The sequence below is a fragment of the Arachis ipaensis genome, chromosome B02, assembly GCF_000816755.2.
Source record: "Arachis ipaensis cultivar K30076 chromosome B02, Araip1.1, whole genome shotgun sequence".
Taxonomy (NCBI): Eukaryota; Viridiplantae; Streptophyta; class Magnoliopsida; order Fabales; family Fabaceae; genus Arachis; species Arachis ipaensis.
This window is the reverse complement of record NC_029786.2, coordinates 87,437,279-87,456,744: the sequence shown is the minus strand read 5'-3', so window position 1 is coordinate 87,456,744 and position 19,466 is coordinate 87,437,279. Positions and strand designations below refer to the sequence as shown.

Genomic DNA, 19,466 nt, shown 5'->3' with positions numbered 1-19,466 from the left:
ATAATATAAAAATTTGAGCAGAAACACATAAAAAATTTAGTTGAATAATAAATAGATATAATTTAAATAATACAAAAATTATTTTTGCCTTTATCATCATAAAATTTCTGTATATATCGTTCATAACTTTTTTATTTTCTTCATCTGTTTTATAAAAAGTTTTTGTTTATCTTCAAAAATCTTCTATGTTTATTACCATAAAATTCTATGTTTATTGTGAAAAAATTGTGTTTATTTCTATGTTTCTCTTCTAAAAGTTGTTGTTATCTTAAAAAATGTTGTATTTATCAAAACAAAAATTTGGAACTTTTGATGAGTGAACATCCAACTCCATTTCTGTCTTTTTTTCTCTAAGGGCATCGCAACCTTTGAAAAAAAAAAGACAAATCGCCTCCAGTCCCATACTTTCGTGAGACGTCGCGGTCCTTTTGTCATCTCTCCTGATCAAAACAAACGAAAATTTTCTATGTGTCAGTTAACGTTGATGATGTGGAGGTTAAGACTCTGTTAAATTCTACATTGGCCACTAAAAAATGGACATGGGTTGATCTATCCCGCTTTAGAAAGCAAAAATGACATTGTTTATGGTCTTCTATAAACCAAATCGTTCTGATAGTGATTCCTCGCACCTAAACTCTCTCACTCTTCTCCCAACTCAAATACAAACCCTAGGAGACTATGATTGGTAGTGGAGAACATTGTTCTTCATCAAATCGACGAGGTAGAGACGATTCAGGTTAGAGGTGGTTTCCATGCCCATCCTCTGCACTCTTATATCCATCATCTGAACTTGATGACGAATCACTCAAAACAACCCTTTCATCAGCCAAGCTATCACCTATCACCTTTGGTATATCTACAGGATGGTCAAAATAAATGTAAAACTCCTCACTGTCCCTGACTCTCTGTTCTTGAGCTTATTCTCCTTCATGTCATTAATTTCCTTATCACCCTTAACGAGATGAAGCCCAGACTCCATGTGAGGGGCCAATATATCATACCTGTTGAGTTAAGAAATTAACTAAATTAATTTGATGATGACAAATATTATTTTTAGTGGGTTAAACACCCAATTAGTTTTTAATTGAATTTGATTAAGTGTTGCAGGCCAAAGAAAAGCAAAGTAGCAGGCCAGAGAAAAGCAAAGCAGCAGCCCAATAGGATGGAAAATAAAACCAAAGCTGGTGGGCTACAAAACACTAACAGCCCGAAGGTGATGAACAGAAAGCAAATGGGTTGAATGGTAAGTGAATATGATCCAAGCCCAAGGCATTCCTCTAAAGCTGATCTCTCCAAGGTGTTGCTTCCAAAGCAACATTCACCTTTTTTCATTTGCGGTCAGAATCACAGAGAAAGAGAGAGAGAACTTCTTCTTGCCCATTTTATCAAAGAAGAAAGAAAGAGAAGGGTTAAGCAAAAAGCAAATGTCTAATCGCCAAAATCAAACCATGTTAAGCTAAGTCAAAAGATAAAAGGTGATTCATTTCCATTTGCATGCAATTTATTTTCTTCACTGCATCTCCAACTCTCTGCGACACTATTTTTGGATAAATGGCAAAAGGTATTTCTAATCTATGCTACTGTAAATCAATGGTTCACAAAGTTACTTTGAGTCAAAGCACATTCTTAATGGTATGGATTTGGGACTCATCACTGAACCACCATTCTTGCTGCTCAGTTGACTTCGGTCAAGCAAGAAAATCAGATTTGAAATCCCTAATTTTGGGGTTAATGAAAGAAAGTGAAATGTCACCTTTGGGAAGCACACAGCTCAAGGAGTTGACCTAGGAGAGAGAAATTCAACAATATACAAGGAGATGCAAAAGAAAATTTTGTTCATTATTCTGGAATAAGGAGAGAGAACCAGTGTTTTGAGGTTTATGTTCTGAGAAGATCTCTCTGAAGAAGTTCATCAACTTGGACAGTGCTTCCTAGTCAAAGGAGCATTCCGCCAAAATGAGGAACTAAATCAAAGGCAAGCAAATTTGGTTCATCACATAGCAAAGAGGCTGTTGAAGCATTAATCTCCTTCATGTTTTACAGATTGTAATTTTCTTTTTAATGTTTATCTTTCTGTAATTTCTTGAGGTAAAAGGCAGAATGAGAGAGCTCAAGTAAAAGCCTAAGAGTGGAAAGAGGCAGAGAGAAACACTTGAGTTAAAAGCCTAGAGGGATTTCAGATTTCTTTAGGTTGGTGTTATGTCTTGTATCTTGTACCAGTGAGGTACCCCTTTCTTAGTTGGGTGAGCACTAAGAGTGAAGAGTTAGGTATTAGCATAACCAAGTCAAGTTAGGTTAGAACTTGAGAGTGAAAGGATTATGTCAATCCTGTGAAATTGGTGTATGTAAAATTTTAACTATAGTGGAAATTCCACCATTGTTGTGGTGGAGACTGGATGTAGGTTGCATTGCACAAGGCAACTGAACCAGGATACATGATGGTGTCAGCTTCTCTCTTCCCTTCTCTGTTCTGTTTTCTGATATTCATGAGACAAAATGAAATTTTCTCATAAATTTTTCGCTGCTGAGTTCAAACAGAATCAGACTGAAAGTTTGTTTTAAAGGGTTATTTTATTAAAGTTAAAGAAGGTCATAGATTCAACCCCCCTTCTCTAAGCCTTCTAAAACCTTCAATTAGTATCAAGATCCAAGGTCTCAAGAATCAAGCTTCACCGCTTGGAGCAAAGGTCCAATGGCGAACAACTTGGGCACAACCACAGTTGCCTATACTCTAACTGAAGGCCAGTCAAACAACAAGCCTCCCTTCTTCAACGGGAAGAACTATGCCTACTGAAAAGAGAGGATGAGGATCTTTATTCAATCTATTGATTACAACATATGGAAGATTGTTGTAAGCGGCCCCAAGATTCCAACAAAAACAAGTGCTGATGGAGTGGTGACTCCAAAAGAAGAAACTGAATGGAACGATGACGACAAGAAGAAAATGGAGTTGAATGCTAAATCCATCAACCTTCTTCACTGTGCTATCAACTTTGAAGAGTGCCGAAAGGTGTCTAGATGCAAGACGGCCAAATAAATCTGGGAGAAACTCCAGGTTACACATGAAGGCACTAAACAGGTCAAAGAAACGAGGATTGATATGCTGCGAAAAGAGTACGAGATGTTTAATATGAAGGATGGAGAAAGCATTGATGAAGTGTTTGAGAGATTCTCAATCATAATCAACAACCTTGATGCTATGGGTACAACCTACTCAGAACAAACTCTAGTGAGAAAACTCCTTAGAAGCCTCACAAAGGAATGGGAAATAACTACCACTGTCCTAGCCGAGAGTAATAACCTAAGCCCTATAACCTATGATGAGCTGAGAGGAAATCTCCTTGTCTATGAAGTCACACACATAAACCTGGACTCAAAGAAAAATGAAATAGCCCTCAAGTCAAAAATAGAATAAAAAAGAGTGAGTCTAGTGATGGTTTTTCAGATGATGAACTTGTGTTTTTTGTTAGGAGACTTAAAAGGATAATGAAGAACAAAGGCAAGTACAAGGGTTCAAGCTCAAAGGAATACAAGAAGAACTTGAGCAAGGTGATCTGTCATCATTGCAAGGAGGCTGGACATTTTAAGCTCAACTGTCCGAAGCTCAAGAAGGAGGACAAAGGGAAGAAAGAAAAGAAGAGAGTGCTCATGGCATCTTGGGAGGTTCTTGAGAATTACTCGAATGAGGAAAAAGACTCTGAGGGTGAAGATAAAATCTGCTTCATGGCTAGTAATGATCAACTTGATGAGGTAAATTATTATGACTTATCCATAGATGATTTACATGCTATAATTGATGATCTTACACTAAATTCCTCAAAATTGTTGGATAAGTACAATAAATGTAAATCTGAAAAGGAAATGTTGAAAGCTAAAAATGATTTTTTGAGAGAAAAGGTGAAGGAAACTGAATGTGCCTTGGATATTATTGAAGAAAATAGATTTCTAAAATCTGAACTTGAAAAACTAAAAGGAAAGCACGTTTTTTATCCTTCTCAAGAACTTATTGCTGAAAATGAAAGATTAAATGGAATGATTAAGAGACTAAATGGTGATTTAGCAAAATTTGCTCAAAGTTCTAGTAACTTGGACAAATTACTTGCAAGTCAAAGACCATTGTTTGGAAAATCTGGTTTAGGTTATGTAACAAAGGAAAGTGCAGTTTTTAATGATTCCTCCATGAAATTTGTGGCTTCTTCATCAAAAACTAAATCCAATCCCAACAAACCGGGTCTTGGATATGTTCCCACACATGAGGAGAAATTTGATGAATTTTACAATAGTAAAAATGAACCATCATAAAAAATCGAACCTACATCAAATAGGTCAGGTCTGGGATATATTTTGAATAAGGAGGTTGCTTTCAAAAATCCACCATTTTATAACAAAATCTCATATTCGAAAAGTCCAAATGCTTTCAAAAATTCTGGTTGGAACACTCTTGAAAAGAAGAAAAATTACAACAAAAATTATTTTGTCAAAAGAAATGCACATTTTCCAAAAACAAGAAAAGTTCATTCCTTTAATCATTTCCAGCATCATACCCCCACCTAAATTTCAGCAATATGCATCAGAAAATCATTGTTTTAACTGTAAGAAATTTGATCACTCATATTCACAATGTTGTTTGTGATTTCAATGCACTTGGGCAACCAAGATGGATTAACTTTAAAGGATCCAAATTAGTTTAGATACCTAAGGTTACTTGAAGTTTTTAATGCAGATTTGCCTAGAATCCAAGAACAAAAGGGATATGTGGTACTTGGATAGTGGATGCTCAAGGCACATGACTGGAAGGTCAACTTTCTTCATCAAACTAAACAAGTATGATCGAGGTTTTGTGACCTTTAGAGATGATGAAAAAGGTAAAATAGTTGCAGTTGGAAAAGTAGGTAATAATTACTCCACTTTCATTGATGATGTCTTTTTAGTAAATGGCTTGAGGCATAATTTTTTGAGTATAAGTCAATTGTGTGATTTGGGTTATTTGGTGACTTTCAAAAGACTTGAATGCTGTGTTGTAAATGAAAAGACAAATGAAGTGCTGTTTATTGCTAAGCGTTGTAACAATGTGTATGGACTTACCTTTGATGAACTAAAGGATCAAAATGTAACTTGTTTTCATTCTAAAGATTCTGAAAAGTGGCTATGGCACAAGAGATTGGGCCATGCAAGTATGTTTCAAATAAACAAACTTGTCAAGAAAGGATTAGTAAGAGGTCTCCTTTGATAAGGTTTGACAAAGACATCACTTGTGATGCTTGCCAAATGGAAAAACAAACAAAGAGTTCATTCAAATCAAAGGAAGATATCTCTACTGAAAGACCTCTTAAATTATTACATATTGATTTATTTGGTCCAACAAGAACTCAAAGCTTAGGTGGTAAACATTATGGTTTAGTAATTGTGGATGACTATTCTAAGTTTAGTTGGGTTTTATTTCTTACACACAAAAATGAAGCCTTTTCGGCCTTTGAAATCTTTAGCAAGAAAATTCAAAATGAAAAGGATTTAAAGATCTCTTCTATAAGAAGTGATCATGGAACTGAATTTGAAAACCAATTATTTGAATCCTTTTGTGAGGAATTTGGAATATCTCACAACTTCTCTTGTCCAAGGGCACCACAACAAAATGGTGTTGTGAAAAGAAGAAATAGAAGCATTCAAGAAATGACAAGAGCTATGCTTTGTGAGAGCAATGTTTCGAAATTTCTTTAGGCTGAAGCTGTTAACACAGCTTGCCACATTTTGAATAGAACCATCATAAGAAAATCTTTGAAGAAAACTCCTTATGAACTTTGGAAAGGTCACCCTTCAAACTTAAACTACTTACATATCTTTGAATGTAAATGTTTTGTTCTAAATAACAAAGACAATTTGGGAAAATTTGATCCAAAGGCATATGAATGCTTATTTGTAGGATATTCCACAACTAGTAAAGCATATAGAGTTTATCATCAAGATGCTAGAATTGAGGAGTCCATACATGTTACATTTTGTGATACTAACTTGGTTCAAAGTATTTTGGAAGACTGTGATGCAGGAAATCAAGTTCAAAAAGATGATGAAACAGCACAAAATCATGAAAATGAAAATTCTGGACAAACTGAACCAAAAACTGCAGCTGCTGAAAACCCAACAAGAGACAATTCTGTTTTGTCTCATGAATCTGGAGGAAATCTTGAAACCACCAGTTCCCTGAATCTTTTGGTGACTGAATCTGCCTCCAAGTCCACCAGACCTCGTGAATGGAGATTCTTGAAGAATTATCCTGAGGAATTTGTTATTGTGGACGTCTCTCATGGTGTCAAGACTCGGTCTTCAACTAGAAAGGCAAATGAAGAATCAAACATTGCTCTTCTCTCTCAAATGGAGCCTCAGAATGTCAAGGAAGCCCTTTATGACCCTTTTTGGGGTATAGGCAATGGAGGATGAGCTTCATGAGTTTGAGAAAAACCAAGTTTGGACATTGGTTCCAAGGCCGAATGGAAAGAAAGTGACCGGCACCAAGTGGATATTTCGGAACAAGCTAGGAGAGGATGGTAGCATTGCAAGAAACAAAGCAAGGCTAGTGGCACAAGGATATGACCAAGAAGAAGGAATAGATTTTGATTAATCATTTGCCTCTGTTGCCCGAATGGAAGCCATAAGACTTCTTTTAGCTTATGCTGCCTTTTATGGTTTTAAATTATATCAAATGGATGTGAAATGTGCATTCTTGAATGGTGTGATAGATAGAGAATTTTATGTGGAGCAGCCACCTGGTTTTGAAAATAAAGAAATTTCTAACCATGTTTTCAAATTATCAAAAGCTCTCTATGGTTTAAGACAAGCTCCTAGAGCTTGGTATGAGAGACTCAGCTCTTTTCTTTTGAAAAATGGTTTTCAAAAAGGCACCACAGACACTGCTCTATTTATCAAGAATTCTAATGATTCTTTCATTCTAGTCTAAATCTATGTTGATGACATTATTTTTGGATCAGCCAATGAATCCCTTTGTACTAAATTTGGAAAACTCATGACAAGTGAACTTTACATGAGTATGATGGGTGAACTTAATTTTTTCCTTGGGTTTCAAATTAAGCAAACTGAAAATGGTATTTTTATCATTGTTCTGAAAACCGAACTGGACCGGCCGGTTCGACTGGGTTAACCGGAAACCGGTCATCTAGCCGGTCCGGTTGATATGAAAAATCGCCTGGCAAAAAACCGGCGAAAAAACCGGTCAAACCGGCGGTAAACCGGCGAACCGGTAAACTCTCTCTCTCTCAGCCACCACAAGCAGTAGCCACCGCCTCTACCACCGTCGAACTCTTCTCGTCAGCTAAAAGGTGTTGTCACCGCGCGCAGTGACAGAGAGAGTGTCAGATTGAAGCCGTTGTCCGTCGTTCCTCTTCTCCACGCCGTCGCCTCTGGACTTGCATGTCGAAGCTCGTGGCCGTCTTCTACTCTTTTCTACATCGTGGTCGTGGTCGTGGACTTGCAGATCGAGGATCTGACAGTTTGAATCCTATCCTCGTCTCTGTCTCGCCGTTCTACCCTCCTCGACAGTTGAGTTTCGTTCCTCCCTCATCTTGGTCTCTGTCTCGCCATTCCTCCCCCATCTCTGTCTCGCCGTTCCTCCTTCGCCGGCAGTTGGGTTTTGTTACAACTTCGTCTGTCTCTGTCTCACCTGTCTCTGAGTTTTATGATTCTGAATTTCTATTTTTGTATGATTCTGGAACCAAAAATGTTTAGGATTATGAGTATGCACTGCTGAAATCTATGTTTGCTTCAGTTTATGTTTATTCATTTTATTGATTGAGTTACTGTGATTATTGAGTTGCTGTTTTCTGATGATTGGGTTGCAATTTTTTTCTATTTTTTTTCTGAGTTAGGGTTATTGGTGGTGTGATTTGCTAAATTTGGATTGAGTGTATGTGGATTGTGAGTGGATCTGAATTTCAATTTTTTGTGATTAAGTGGCTGAATTTTCTGATGCTTTTGAATTCTCTGGCTTGTCTGAATTTGGATTTTAAGGTTTTATCTTGGGTATTTATGCTGATTATTTTATTAGAATTTGAGAGTTAATTTGTTACTGTAATTTGATTTTATATATTTTTGTAATTCTGTTTGTTTGTTCCAAATTATGATTATGTTTGTTCCAAATTCAATGGTTAGTGGATATTAGGATTACTGATTTGTTTGTTATTTTTTATTATTAGGTTATAAATTAAAATTTTAAATTTTAAATTTTAAATTTTATGAGGTTAAATTTTATTGAAATTTAAATATTTAAAATTATATATTAAATTTTTAATAATTTTATTTAATATTTAATTAAACCGGTCGAACCCCGGTTGAACCCCGATCGAACCATTGAAGCAGTGAACTAGTCACTTCACCGGTTTATTGACCGGTCCGGTTCTCGCAACCTTGATTTTTATTCATCAAGAGAAGTATGCCAAGGAACTAGTTAAGAAATTTGGTATGAAAAATGCCAAACCCATGGGAACTCCCATGCACCCTAATTCAAAATTAGAAAAGGGAGAAAATGAGAAAGATGTAGATGAGACTAGGTATAGAGAAATGATTGGCTCTCTTATGTACTTAACTTTCTCTAGACCTGATATTGTGCAAAGTGTTGGAATGTGTTCAAGATTTCAATCAAAACCTAAAGAGTCACATCTTTTAGCAGTAAAGAGGATCATTAGATATGTTCATGGCACATCCAATTTTGGTCTATAGTATTCTAAGATTGATGATTTTTCTACAATTGGTTATTATGATGCAGATTTTGCTGGTGATAGAGTTGATAGAAGGAGCACATCAGGCTTATGTTGTTTCCTTGGAAAGTTTTTGAATGTTTGGTCAAGTAAGAAGCAGTCAACAGTGGCTTTATCCACTGCAGAGGCTGAGTATATAGTTGCTTCTTCTTGCTGTTCTCAGCTTATATGGTTAAAAACACAGCTTGCTGACTATAAATTAAATGCTGAAAATATTCCCTTACTATGTGACAATATGAGTGTCATTAACATTTCAAAGAACGTAGTTTTTCACTCTAGAACAAAACATATTGAAGTGAGGTTTCACTCAATAAGAGAAAATGTTTAAAAAGGGGATATTAGCATTCAATTTGTTAAATCAGAAGAGCAATTAGCTCATATTTTTACAAAACCACTAGCTGAGGACAGATTCTGCATGCTTAGAACTAGTCTAGGGATTTTGAGTTATGATTCATTGTTTGAAAATTGCTGATGTGTTTGTTAAAGTTTTTGTCTCATAAACAGGTATGAGACAATTCTGGGCATATGAAGAACCATCTCTGAACGACTATCTTTAGGCTTTATTGCACATGCTAAATCATCTGGGCCAACCTTAAAATTCAGAATCTGGTATATTTCCTTAAACTAAACCACCTCTGGACCCAATATGAATGTTACATGATCCATTTATTTATTGTATCTTAGTTCACTTTATTTACTTTATTTTATTCATTTTGTCTTCCAGTCAAAAGGTTGCAAATTTAAAATTACTTTCTATTTTAATTTTAATAAAATCAAATCTTTCTTTTTGTGATTTCAAGTCCTTTCAAAGTCAAATCATAGATGATGTAGTTGCATGTTTTAATAAAATTTTTATTCATGGTGCGGTTACCAACACTCCTTCTTCTCCCTTAATAACTCCTTCCTCCAACCCTTCGGTTTCTCCCCACTACCTTTACTGCTTCTTTTTGTTCAAAATCAGAAACCAACCAAATGAGGAAGAAAACTATCTCTCAAAAGCCTCCTTGTGAAAAGATTTTCAAGCTTCCTGCAAAACAGAAACCTTCCACTCGCTCTCAAGACCGAACCTTCACTCCCTCTCCTTCTCTTCCTACCTCACCTCCTCGGTCAGATCCCATGGCTCACACTAAGAATCCCTCGAGGTTTCCACCCTCTGCCAATTAAGCAGACGCCACCACCAAAGGAACCTCCTTCAAAACCTAGTTCATCGAAGCCAAGCACCTCGAAAGGGAAATGGCCAGCTGCTGCCAAACCTACCTCTGAGCCCACTCAACCTAAGACAAGGTCTGTTCCCACTCATTCTCAGAGAGGTAAACCTCGTATCCCTCTTAAATCTGTTAGAGAACCAGACATTGATATCTTTGCACACAAATCACACTTTATGACCTCCCACTCAAACTATAACCCTTACAGATTTAAGTCTGCCATGAATAATGATTTTTTTTGAAGGTGTTATTAAGTACCGTACTCTGTGTCCCTCTTTTGTTGCTGGTTTGCCAAATCTGAAAAAGAAAAGTTTTCCTTTTGTTGAAAATTTGGAATTTCTGAACTGGAATCAAATTTTTAATATCAAAAAGCCAGTGTACCCTCTTTTGGTCAAAGAATTTTATGCTAACATGACATATCATGAGGGTAGCATTCATTCATATGTGAAAGGCTGTGACATTATTTTTTTTAAACAATGAAACTATAAGTGATGCATTGAAGTATACTAACGTTGGGGCTTGTGCTTACACTTCGGGTAAGTGGGATGAAGGGGTAGGTCTCTCCTTCAGTAATGCTCTTGCTTATGTTTGTGAACATATTTTCTTGATTGATGGCATTACACCCACTCATAAAGCCTTGGGTTATGAACGTGCTCAGTTGCACCGTATAGTAAATCATGTCATTCTTCCTCAGAGTGGTTCATACCAAAGGGTATCTTACACTGACACTCTTGTTTTGTATGCCCTTCTCACTAAAACAAAAATCTCTTTTGCCTATTTGATGGTAAGATACATGTTTGATTCTGTTAGAAGTGAGAAAGATAAAGCTTTTCCTTATGGCATGTTCTTAACTAGCATTTTTGAACATTTTGGTGTTGATTTGTCTAATAAGTCATATGAGAATAGACACTCTTATCTAAAGGGAGGTGGTTCAGTGAAACAGCATAAGGGACCTACTCGCTTTGAAAAGGTGGTTCTAGATGATAATGATGATGGTGATTTCATTCCTGAGGATTCTCCTCCTCCTTCCACCGAGGGCACTTTAATCTCAACTGGACAAAAATCTGCTCTATTTAATGTTGTTAAAGATGTTGTCCAAGAGTTTATTTCCCAATCAAAGCATATGATTACCATGAGTAAGGAACAAAGGAAGCTAGCAAGCAAGCATGAGAACTTCCTCCGAAAATCAAGAGATCGAGTGGCTGTTTTTCTCAAGTTCATTGATAATCTCCAACAAGATGAAGATGCTGCCACTGATGCTGAAGAGGAAGATGATTCTGAGGAAAATGGTTCAAATGCCTAGATTTGTCTCATGTTGCTGCGGCTGTCTGCTCACTTTTGTCTCATGAAAACTGCTGTCATTTACTTTTGAACTACTCTATGTCTTTTATGGATGACTGTAATCTTTTAACTACTGCTGCATTTATTTTTCAATTAATTTCATGTTTGGACTTTGCATTAACACTCTCTTGCAGGTTTAAGGTGCATTTTTAGCTTTGTATTGAGTGCTTTTCCACCCTTGATGACAAAAGGGGGAGTAGTAGTAGTATTCTGGTTATTTTACTACTACTGTGGTCATTTTTGTGAATTAAATATGATATTTGCTGCTTTGAAAGCTTGATAATGCTGTGATTAGGCTAATTTACCTTACAAGTTTTGTTGTTTTGTCATGTCTTGGTTAATCTTGATGCTCTGTTTTTGTTCAATTTTTTTGAGCAGCTTCTGAAATGGATACTTGTTAAAAGTGCTGACATGATATGTTTAGTATTGGGCTGAATTTGTTTTGCTGGTTGTGTAAAATTCCTTAGTCAAGATGAATTGTGTGTAGCTCTTTATTGTATTCTCTATAAGAATAATAAACAGGAAGGGAGAAAAGAGCATAAATCTAGGGGGAGCTACTCTTGAAAAGGAAAGGGGAAACAACACAAAAGCAAGTGACAAAATTAAAGGGAAGTCTCTTAACTTTATTCAAATTCAATTTCTTTTGATTAATGTTTAATTATGTTTGTCATCAAGAGGGAGATTGTTGAGTTAAGAAATTAACTAAATTAATTTGATGATGACAAACATTATTTTTAGTAGGTTAAACACCCAATTAGTTTTTAATTGAATTTGATTAAGTGTTACAAGCCAAAGAAAAACAAAGCAGCAGCCCAATAGGATGGAAAATAAAACTAAAGCTGGTGGGCTACAAAACACTAATAGCCCAAAGGTGATGAAAAGAAAGCAAATGGGCTGAATGATAAGTGAATATGATCCAAGCCCAAGGCGTTCCTCTCAAGCTGGTCTCTCCAAGGTGTTGCTTCCAAAGCAACGTTCACCTTTTTCATTTGCGGTCAGAATCACAGAGAAAGAGAGAGAGAGAACTTCTTCTTGCCCATTTTATCAAAGAAGAAAGAAAGAGAAGGGTTAAGCAAAAAGCAAATGTCTAATTGCCAAAATCAAACCATGTTAAGCTAAGTCAAAAGATAAAAGGTGATTCATTTCCATTTGCATGCAATTTATTTTTTTCACTGCATCTCCAACTCTCTGCGACACTATTTTTGGATAAATGGCAAAAGGTATGTCTGATCTATGCTACTGTAAACCAATGGTTTACAAAGTTACTTGGAGCCAAAGCACATTCTTAATGGTATGGATTTGGGACTCATCACTGAACCACCATTCTTGCTACTCAGTTGACTTCGGTCAAGCAAGAAAATCAGATTTGAAATCCCTGATTTTGGGGTTAATGGAAGAAAGTGAAATGTCACCTCTGGGAAGCACACAACTCAAGGAGTTGACCTAGGAGAGAGCAACTCAGCAACATGTAAGGAGATACAAAAAAAATTTTGTTCATTATTCTGGAATAAGGAGAGAGAACCAGTGTTTTGAGGTTTATGTTCTGAGAAGAGCTCTCTGAAGAAGTTCATCAACTTGGACAGTGCTTCCTAGTCAAAGGAGCATTCTACCAAAATGAGGAACCAAATCAAAGGCAAGCAAATTTGGTTCATTGATGGGATATTTTCGTAGAGAAACGAATTTCTCCAAAACACCCAAATCTAACCGGCAAGTGCACCGGGTCGCATAAAGTAATAATAACTCACGGGAGTGAGGTCGATCCCACAGGGATTGAAGGATTGAGCAATTTTAGTTTAGTGGTTGATTTAGTCAAGCGAATCAAGATTTGGTTGAGAGATTTGTGATTTGCAGAATTTAAATTGCATAGAAAGTAAAGGGAATGGGTAATTGGCATGAAATTAAAGAGAACAGAAATTAAAGTGCTGAATCTTAAAGAACAAGAAATTAAATGGCAGAAACTTAGAACGCAAGAAATGTAAATTGCAAAATCTTAAAGTGCAAGAAATGTAAATGGCTTGAATTGTAAAGGGAATGTGGAGTTGGATTTGCAGAAATTAAACAAGGAAATGTAAAATTGCAACAAACAGAGAAGTAAAGAAGGACTTGAATCGAACCGGATCTTAAAACAAAAAACCTCATGAAATAGCATGAATTCATATATGGTTGATTAAATCAAAGGAAACATGAAAATCTACCCAATTGGCTTGCTTTTGGCTCAAGTAAGTGCATAATTCTATTGAAAACAAAAGAAAAAGGCTAGTGAAACTAGGCTAAGATGACTTGTCATCATTCATCACATAGCAAAGAGGCTGTTGAAGCATTAATCTCCTTCATGTTTTACAGATTGTAATTTTCTTTTTAATGTTTATCTTTCTGTAATTTCTTGAGGTAAAAGGCAAAATGAGAGAGCTCAAGTAAAAGCCTAAGAGTGGAAAGAGGCAGAGAGAAACACTTGAGTGAAAAGCCTAGAGAGATTTCAGATTTCTTTAGGTTGGTGTTATGTCTTGTATCTTGTACCAGTGAGGTACCCCTTTCTTAGTTAGGTGAGCACTAAGAGTGAAAGGATTGTGTCAATCCTGTGGAATTGGTGTATGTAATACTTTAACTATAGTGAAAATTCCACCACTGTTGTGGTGGAGACTGGATGTAGGTTGCATTGCACAAGGCAACTGAACCAGGATACATGATGGTGTCAGCTTCTCTCTTCCCTTCTCTATTCTATTTTCTAATATTCATGAGACAAAATGAAATTGTCTCATAAATTTTCTACTGTTGAGTTCAAACAGAATCGACTGAAAGTTTGTTTTAAATGGTTATTTTATTAAAGTTAAAGAAGGTCATAGATTCAACCCCCCTTCTCTAAGCCTTCTAAAACCTTCAATACCAATACATCTCGTTATACTCAACATACCCCAACTCCTTAAATAAAACAACCAAATAAAAAAATTCACATAATCTGTATCCAATGGTGAGTTACCATGTACATAACTCATATATTTCTTACTGTCCCTCACAAACTTTCCCCCATGATAAAACACGGAAACAACAAGATATTCAAACATATGCAATATAATATAATATATACATTAAATTAACAACTAGCAATACCAATTTAATTTGACTCTATTTCAATATCAATTCCAAATTAAAAATCCTAGTTTTTTTTCTATTTGTAAGAAACTGTGAAATTTGTCTTTCTTCTCACAATATGGGCATTCCAACATTAAATAACTATTTACAGTATCAAAAAACACAACAATGCTTAGATTTTAGATATTTATTATCCCAAAATCACATTGTTTATTAGTTCCCTTCTTCTTGGACCACACACACAATGTACATAGCAAAACATGTCAGAATTATTGAAAATGACAACACACTTCTGAAAAGGCAAATGGAGGACCACACTAACCCAGCACGTCGCAAACGTCATGCAATCTCCGTCCAAGCTTCAACCAAGTTTCGCCAACCGCACAATCCAACCACCGTCAACAACAATATGTGGATGTCAATCAGCAACTTCGTCAGCAACATTGTCAGCACGTCGCTCCCATTTTGAAAGGTCAACGAGCACTGCAAGGGGATGACTCTTGCTCTACTAGGGTTTTCTAGTAATTACGTGAGCAACATAGGGGGCTTATATAGAAACTCCAATGTGACGTTCCTTATTCAATTGAAACGCAACGTTTTAGTGTTTTAAATGACATCGTTTTTGCTTTCTAAAGTGGGACAGATTGATCCCTATCTATTTTCTAGTGGCCAACGTAGAACTTAACAGAGCCTTAACCTCCACATCATCAACATGAACTAAACACATAGGACATTTTCGTTTGTTTTGGTCAGGAAAGATGACGGAAGGACTGCGACGTCTCATGAAAGTATGGGACAAAGGCTGATTTGTTCTTTTTTTATAAGGGTCGCGATGTCTTTCGAGGAAAAGGATAGGGACTGGGTTGGATGTTCACTCTATTTTTTATTTTATAATTTATTCAAAAACTTGTGTTTACCTTAAAAAAATTTATGTTTATCATCATAAAATTTTTGTATTTATTGTCGATAAATTTTTATATTTTTTTTCTTTGTTTTCTTAAAAAAGTTGCATATTTTAACGTCAAACAATTTCTCTATTTATTATCAAAAAATTTGTGTTTATTACATGGTTCTAAGAAATCCGATCGGACTGGTCGGTTAAAACGGTCCATCTGAGAACTAACACACAAGCGGTTCCGTCTTTCCTAATGTGACATCGTTTCGGAAAAGAAAAAAAATAGAACGCGTCAGTTCTCTAAATGCTCTCTCTTCACTCAGAGAAAAGAAAAAGTGAAAACTATAGCAATCCTCCACCACCGCCGAACGGAGTGACCCACTGCCGCAGTCCGTGGCTGTCCGAGGAGTCTCTCTTCATACTGTCTGCGTTATCCAAGTCAAACCCCCTGTTCGCTCTCTTCTTCCTTGCCTGGTGCCCATCCTCCATCGTCTTCATCCTGCTCACAGTCGTCTTGTCGCCGTCATCTCATCGTGCTCAACCGCTGTCCGTCGTCTTGTTCTCCATCACGCTCAACCTTTCTCGAAGGTCAGTACCACACTCACTTGTTCTTTGTTTTTGGTTTTATTCTCTGTTGTGAAATCATTGAATGATTACAGGGGTTTTGTGTTTTTGTTGAAATCATTGATTTGCTCTGGCTTTGGTGTGCTGTTGTGTTGTGTTTTTTTATTTTTTTATTTTTTTTTGTTGAATGATTATTTGATTTCTGGGTTCTGGCTCTGCTGTGCTGGTGCTGCTTTGTGTTTTTGTTAAATATGTAGATGATTATCTGATTATCAATGACTATTAGCTCAGGTTCTGCTGTGCTGTTTTGTGTTTTGTGTTTTGTGTTTTAGGCTTTGAACTGTTAAGAGAGTAAGGCTGGGTTTGGTAAAGCTTTTCCAAGAGGTGCACAAGCACCTCATTTTGCGTTTGGTAAATTAAAAAGTCCAAGTGCTTGTGCATGCGGCTTTTAAAAGTTAGGGGTGCTTTTGAAAGCACCTAAGCGGGAGCTTTTCAAAGCTGGCTTGTGCATGTCAAATTTTATTTATTTTCCTGCATATATTTTCCGCTATTATATTGCCATTGAAATCCTCATATATTTCTAACTTCTCATCCTAACCTTCACAAATTCTAACACAGTCTTCATATATTTTTTATTTTTCAACCTAATCTTCACAAATTTCAACACAAATACATCTCTATCACATATTGGGTATGAACTTCTATCTATTTATATTATTTTTTTGTGCGTTGTTTTTGTATTTTTTCAGTAGATCTATTATGTTTGTTTGTTTTTTATCTGTTCTTTGAAATGTGAAGAGGTTGACTTGGTTTATGAAAACCAATCATAAAATTTTCCTTGCATGAAAATTAGTCAAAATTATAATAACATGTATATACATATGTAAATATAGATATATAATCATAAGAGTAGTTTATTTGAGATATGTGTCCCATTTTTTGTGATCTATAAAGGTGAGTGATAGTGGCCCAATAGGCTAGGTTTGGATTTTCGCACTAAAAATAGGATTGGCGTTGCAAGTATAGTCCAAACCCAACAATTGAACATCAATCAAATGTCAATTCAAAGAATTTCACAATTCAAAACCAATATAAACCGGGAGTTTTTAGTTCCCGGGTTGTCTCCCAAGGACACTTGAGACCAATGAGTGTACAATTCCGGTTGTGAAGCTCAATGGATTTTCAATGAAGAGATAAACATATAAAGAAATAAAAGAATATTCAAAATTACAATAAATGAACTAATAAAGGAATTAAAGAACTAACTATGTAATATAGACAAGTAAGGTATAAAAAAGATTAATGTAAATGTGTATGAAAGATTTAAAGCATGAAAGGTATCTTGGCTTGGAATGAGCTAAGGGTCCTTTCCTTGTTGGAACCACAACTATGACAATTAGAATGGATTAATCTCACTTGGTCAACCCTCACATTGGAGAGCAAGTTAAATGAGCATAAGTGTTCTTAACCCACAAATCCTAAACTACTTGCTAATTATCTTAGCAACAAATTAGCGTTAGTAGGAACAAGAACAATTAACAATCCAAGAATTGACACTAAATGTTGGACATTCCAACTCTAGGAACCAATTTCTCATTTTCCCCAAGCCAAGAGATAGAAAATTAGCTTAAAACCATGATTGACATTTTATCAAACATTTGGTGGGCAAAAACACTAAACATGAGAAAATGAGAAAGTGCTTGAAACTAAAAGTAATAAATGATCTCAATCAACAATAATAACTCAAGCAAGCATGTAGCAATCATCAATCATCAAATTCATCAACAAGAAATTGAAATTGCAAAAGAGAAGTAAAATTGAACTATAACTTCAACTATAAGAAAGAAGTAAAATTGAACTATAACTTGAAGTATAAGAAAGAGTAAGAACAATGTAGCTATAAAGAGTAGTAACAAAGAGATACTTACAATGGAGCTAGCAAAATCCAAGATAAAAAATGGAAATGGCACTTGAATGTAAAAACCTAGTATAAACCCTAATGGAGATGATGAAAAACTTAGAGAAAAACTACTCTAAAGCTTCCTACTACTACTCCTAAGCTACCCTAATGTTATGCTATGCTATGGTCTTCATTTTCCCTTCATTATGAGATAAATGGCTTTAGAAATGGGCCCCCAATCCACCAAAATTGCGAGTCACGTGCAGTTTTAATAAAGGCATGTGCGGGTACCTGTGCGTACGCACAGACGTGTGCGCACACACACTCTACCAAAATCTCTGCCTGTGCGTACGCACAAGAGGCTGTGCGCAGGCACACTAGGCGATGCTCTGAATGGACGCGCGATGCGCACGCATGGCTCTGCTTTGATGCTTGTGCGTACGCACGCAGGTCTGTGCGTACGCACACATCGCTGTGCTCTTCTCCTTTGATTCTTCATGCTTCCTCCTCTTTGCATGCTCCTCTTCCATTATCTCCAAGACATTCCTGCCTTATACATCTGAAATCACTCACAAACAATATTAAGACATCGAATGGAAGGCAAATGGGATAAAAATAGGCTAAATTAGGCACAAAAGAGCATGTTTTCATAATCAAGCATAAATTAGGAGGAAAGTTCAAAAGCATGCTATTTAAGGGAATAAGTGCAAGTTTATATGATGAAATCCATTCAATTTCAACCAAAAATCATCATCAAATATGGATTCATCAGTGAGTCAATATATATAGGTGGGTAATGGACGTACCAGTAATATTGGATTACATGCAAATTTTATTATTGACTAATGATAACTCTATTTATATTAGTACAATCAAGTAAATATTTAAACTATTAGTCTCTAAAATATGAGTTAGTATCAAAATAAAGTTTCAATAGATTCAATTAGAACTTCAAAATTTGATTCATGAATCATATTATCAGTTTATTGTTTCTCGTGGTTTTTTTTTCAAGTAATGTTAATTAATTTATCCTATTATTCTTTTGTTTTTATAATACATCTGGTTCCTGTGTTATTATTGGCCTACTAGAATAGAATAATATTGTATGTTTATTAGTCTTATTAATTGATAATAATACTTTATGAAGTTTATTATTGTGTAACACATAACAAGTATTTAGGTATACTTGACTTAAAAATTCATGATTCACTTTATTTTCAATCTTTCAATTTTTGTATGAACTTATGAAATAATTTTTGTTATCATATGATAACTTTTGATGGATATAACAATAAATTTGATCACATCTGAAGAGAAAAATGATGGAAAAGAAATTGCACAATGGAACAAAAATCTAGTAGATATCTTTTGTGCTTTGTGTGTGAAAAGTATTGAAGCTGGTAGCAAACCAGACACACATTTTGATACCAAAGGTTGGAAACAATTGATAGTTGAATTCACAAAAGCTACAGAAGCAGAATATAATAGAAAACAATTGAGAAACAAATGGGATTAGTTGAAAGTAGATTGGAAGAATTGGAAGCAATTAAAAGGGAACGAGACTGGACTTGGATGGGATTCTACTAAAAAAACAATTGATGCAAGTGAAGAGTGGTGGGCTAAAAGATTAGCGGTTAGTCTTCTTAAGCTTAGTTTGGTAAGTATAGTAGCATACATATTGATATATATATATATATATATATATA

The 19,466-nt window shown here is 35.6% G+C and overlaps 1 long non-coding RNA gene across 1 annotated transcript in view; it reads left to right on the top strand.

Annotated features, from left to right (window-relative positions):
* LOC110268952 overlaps positions 7,264-19,466 on the top strand; it is a 22,235-nt gene continuing 10,032 nt past the window's right edge. Inside the window, exon 1 of the long non-coding RNA XR_002357735.1 lies at positions 7,264-7,555. This is a non-coding gene — a long non-coding RNA (uncharacterized LOC110268952). The remainder of the gene's footprint in view (positions 7,556-19,466) is intronic.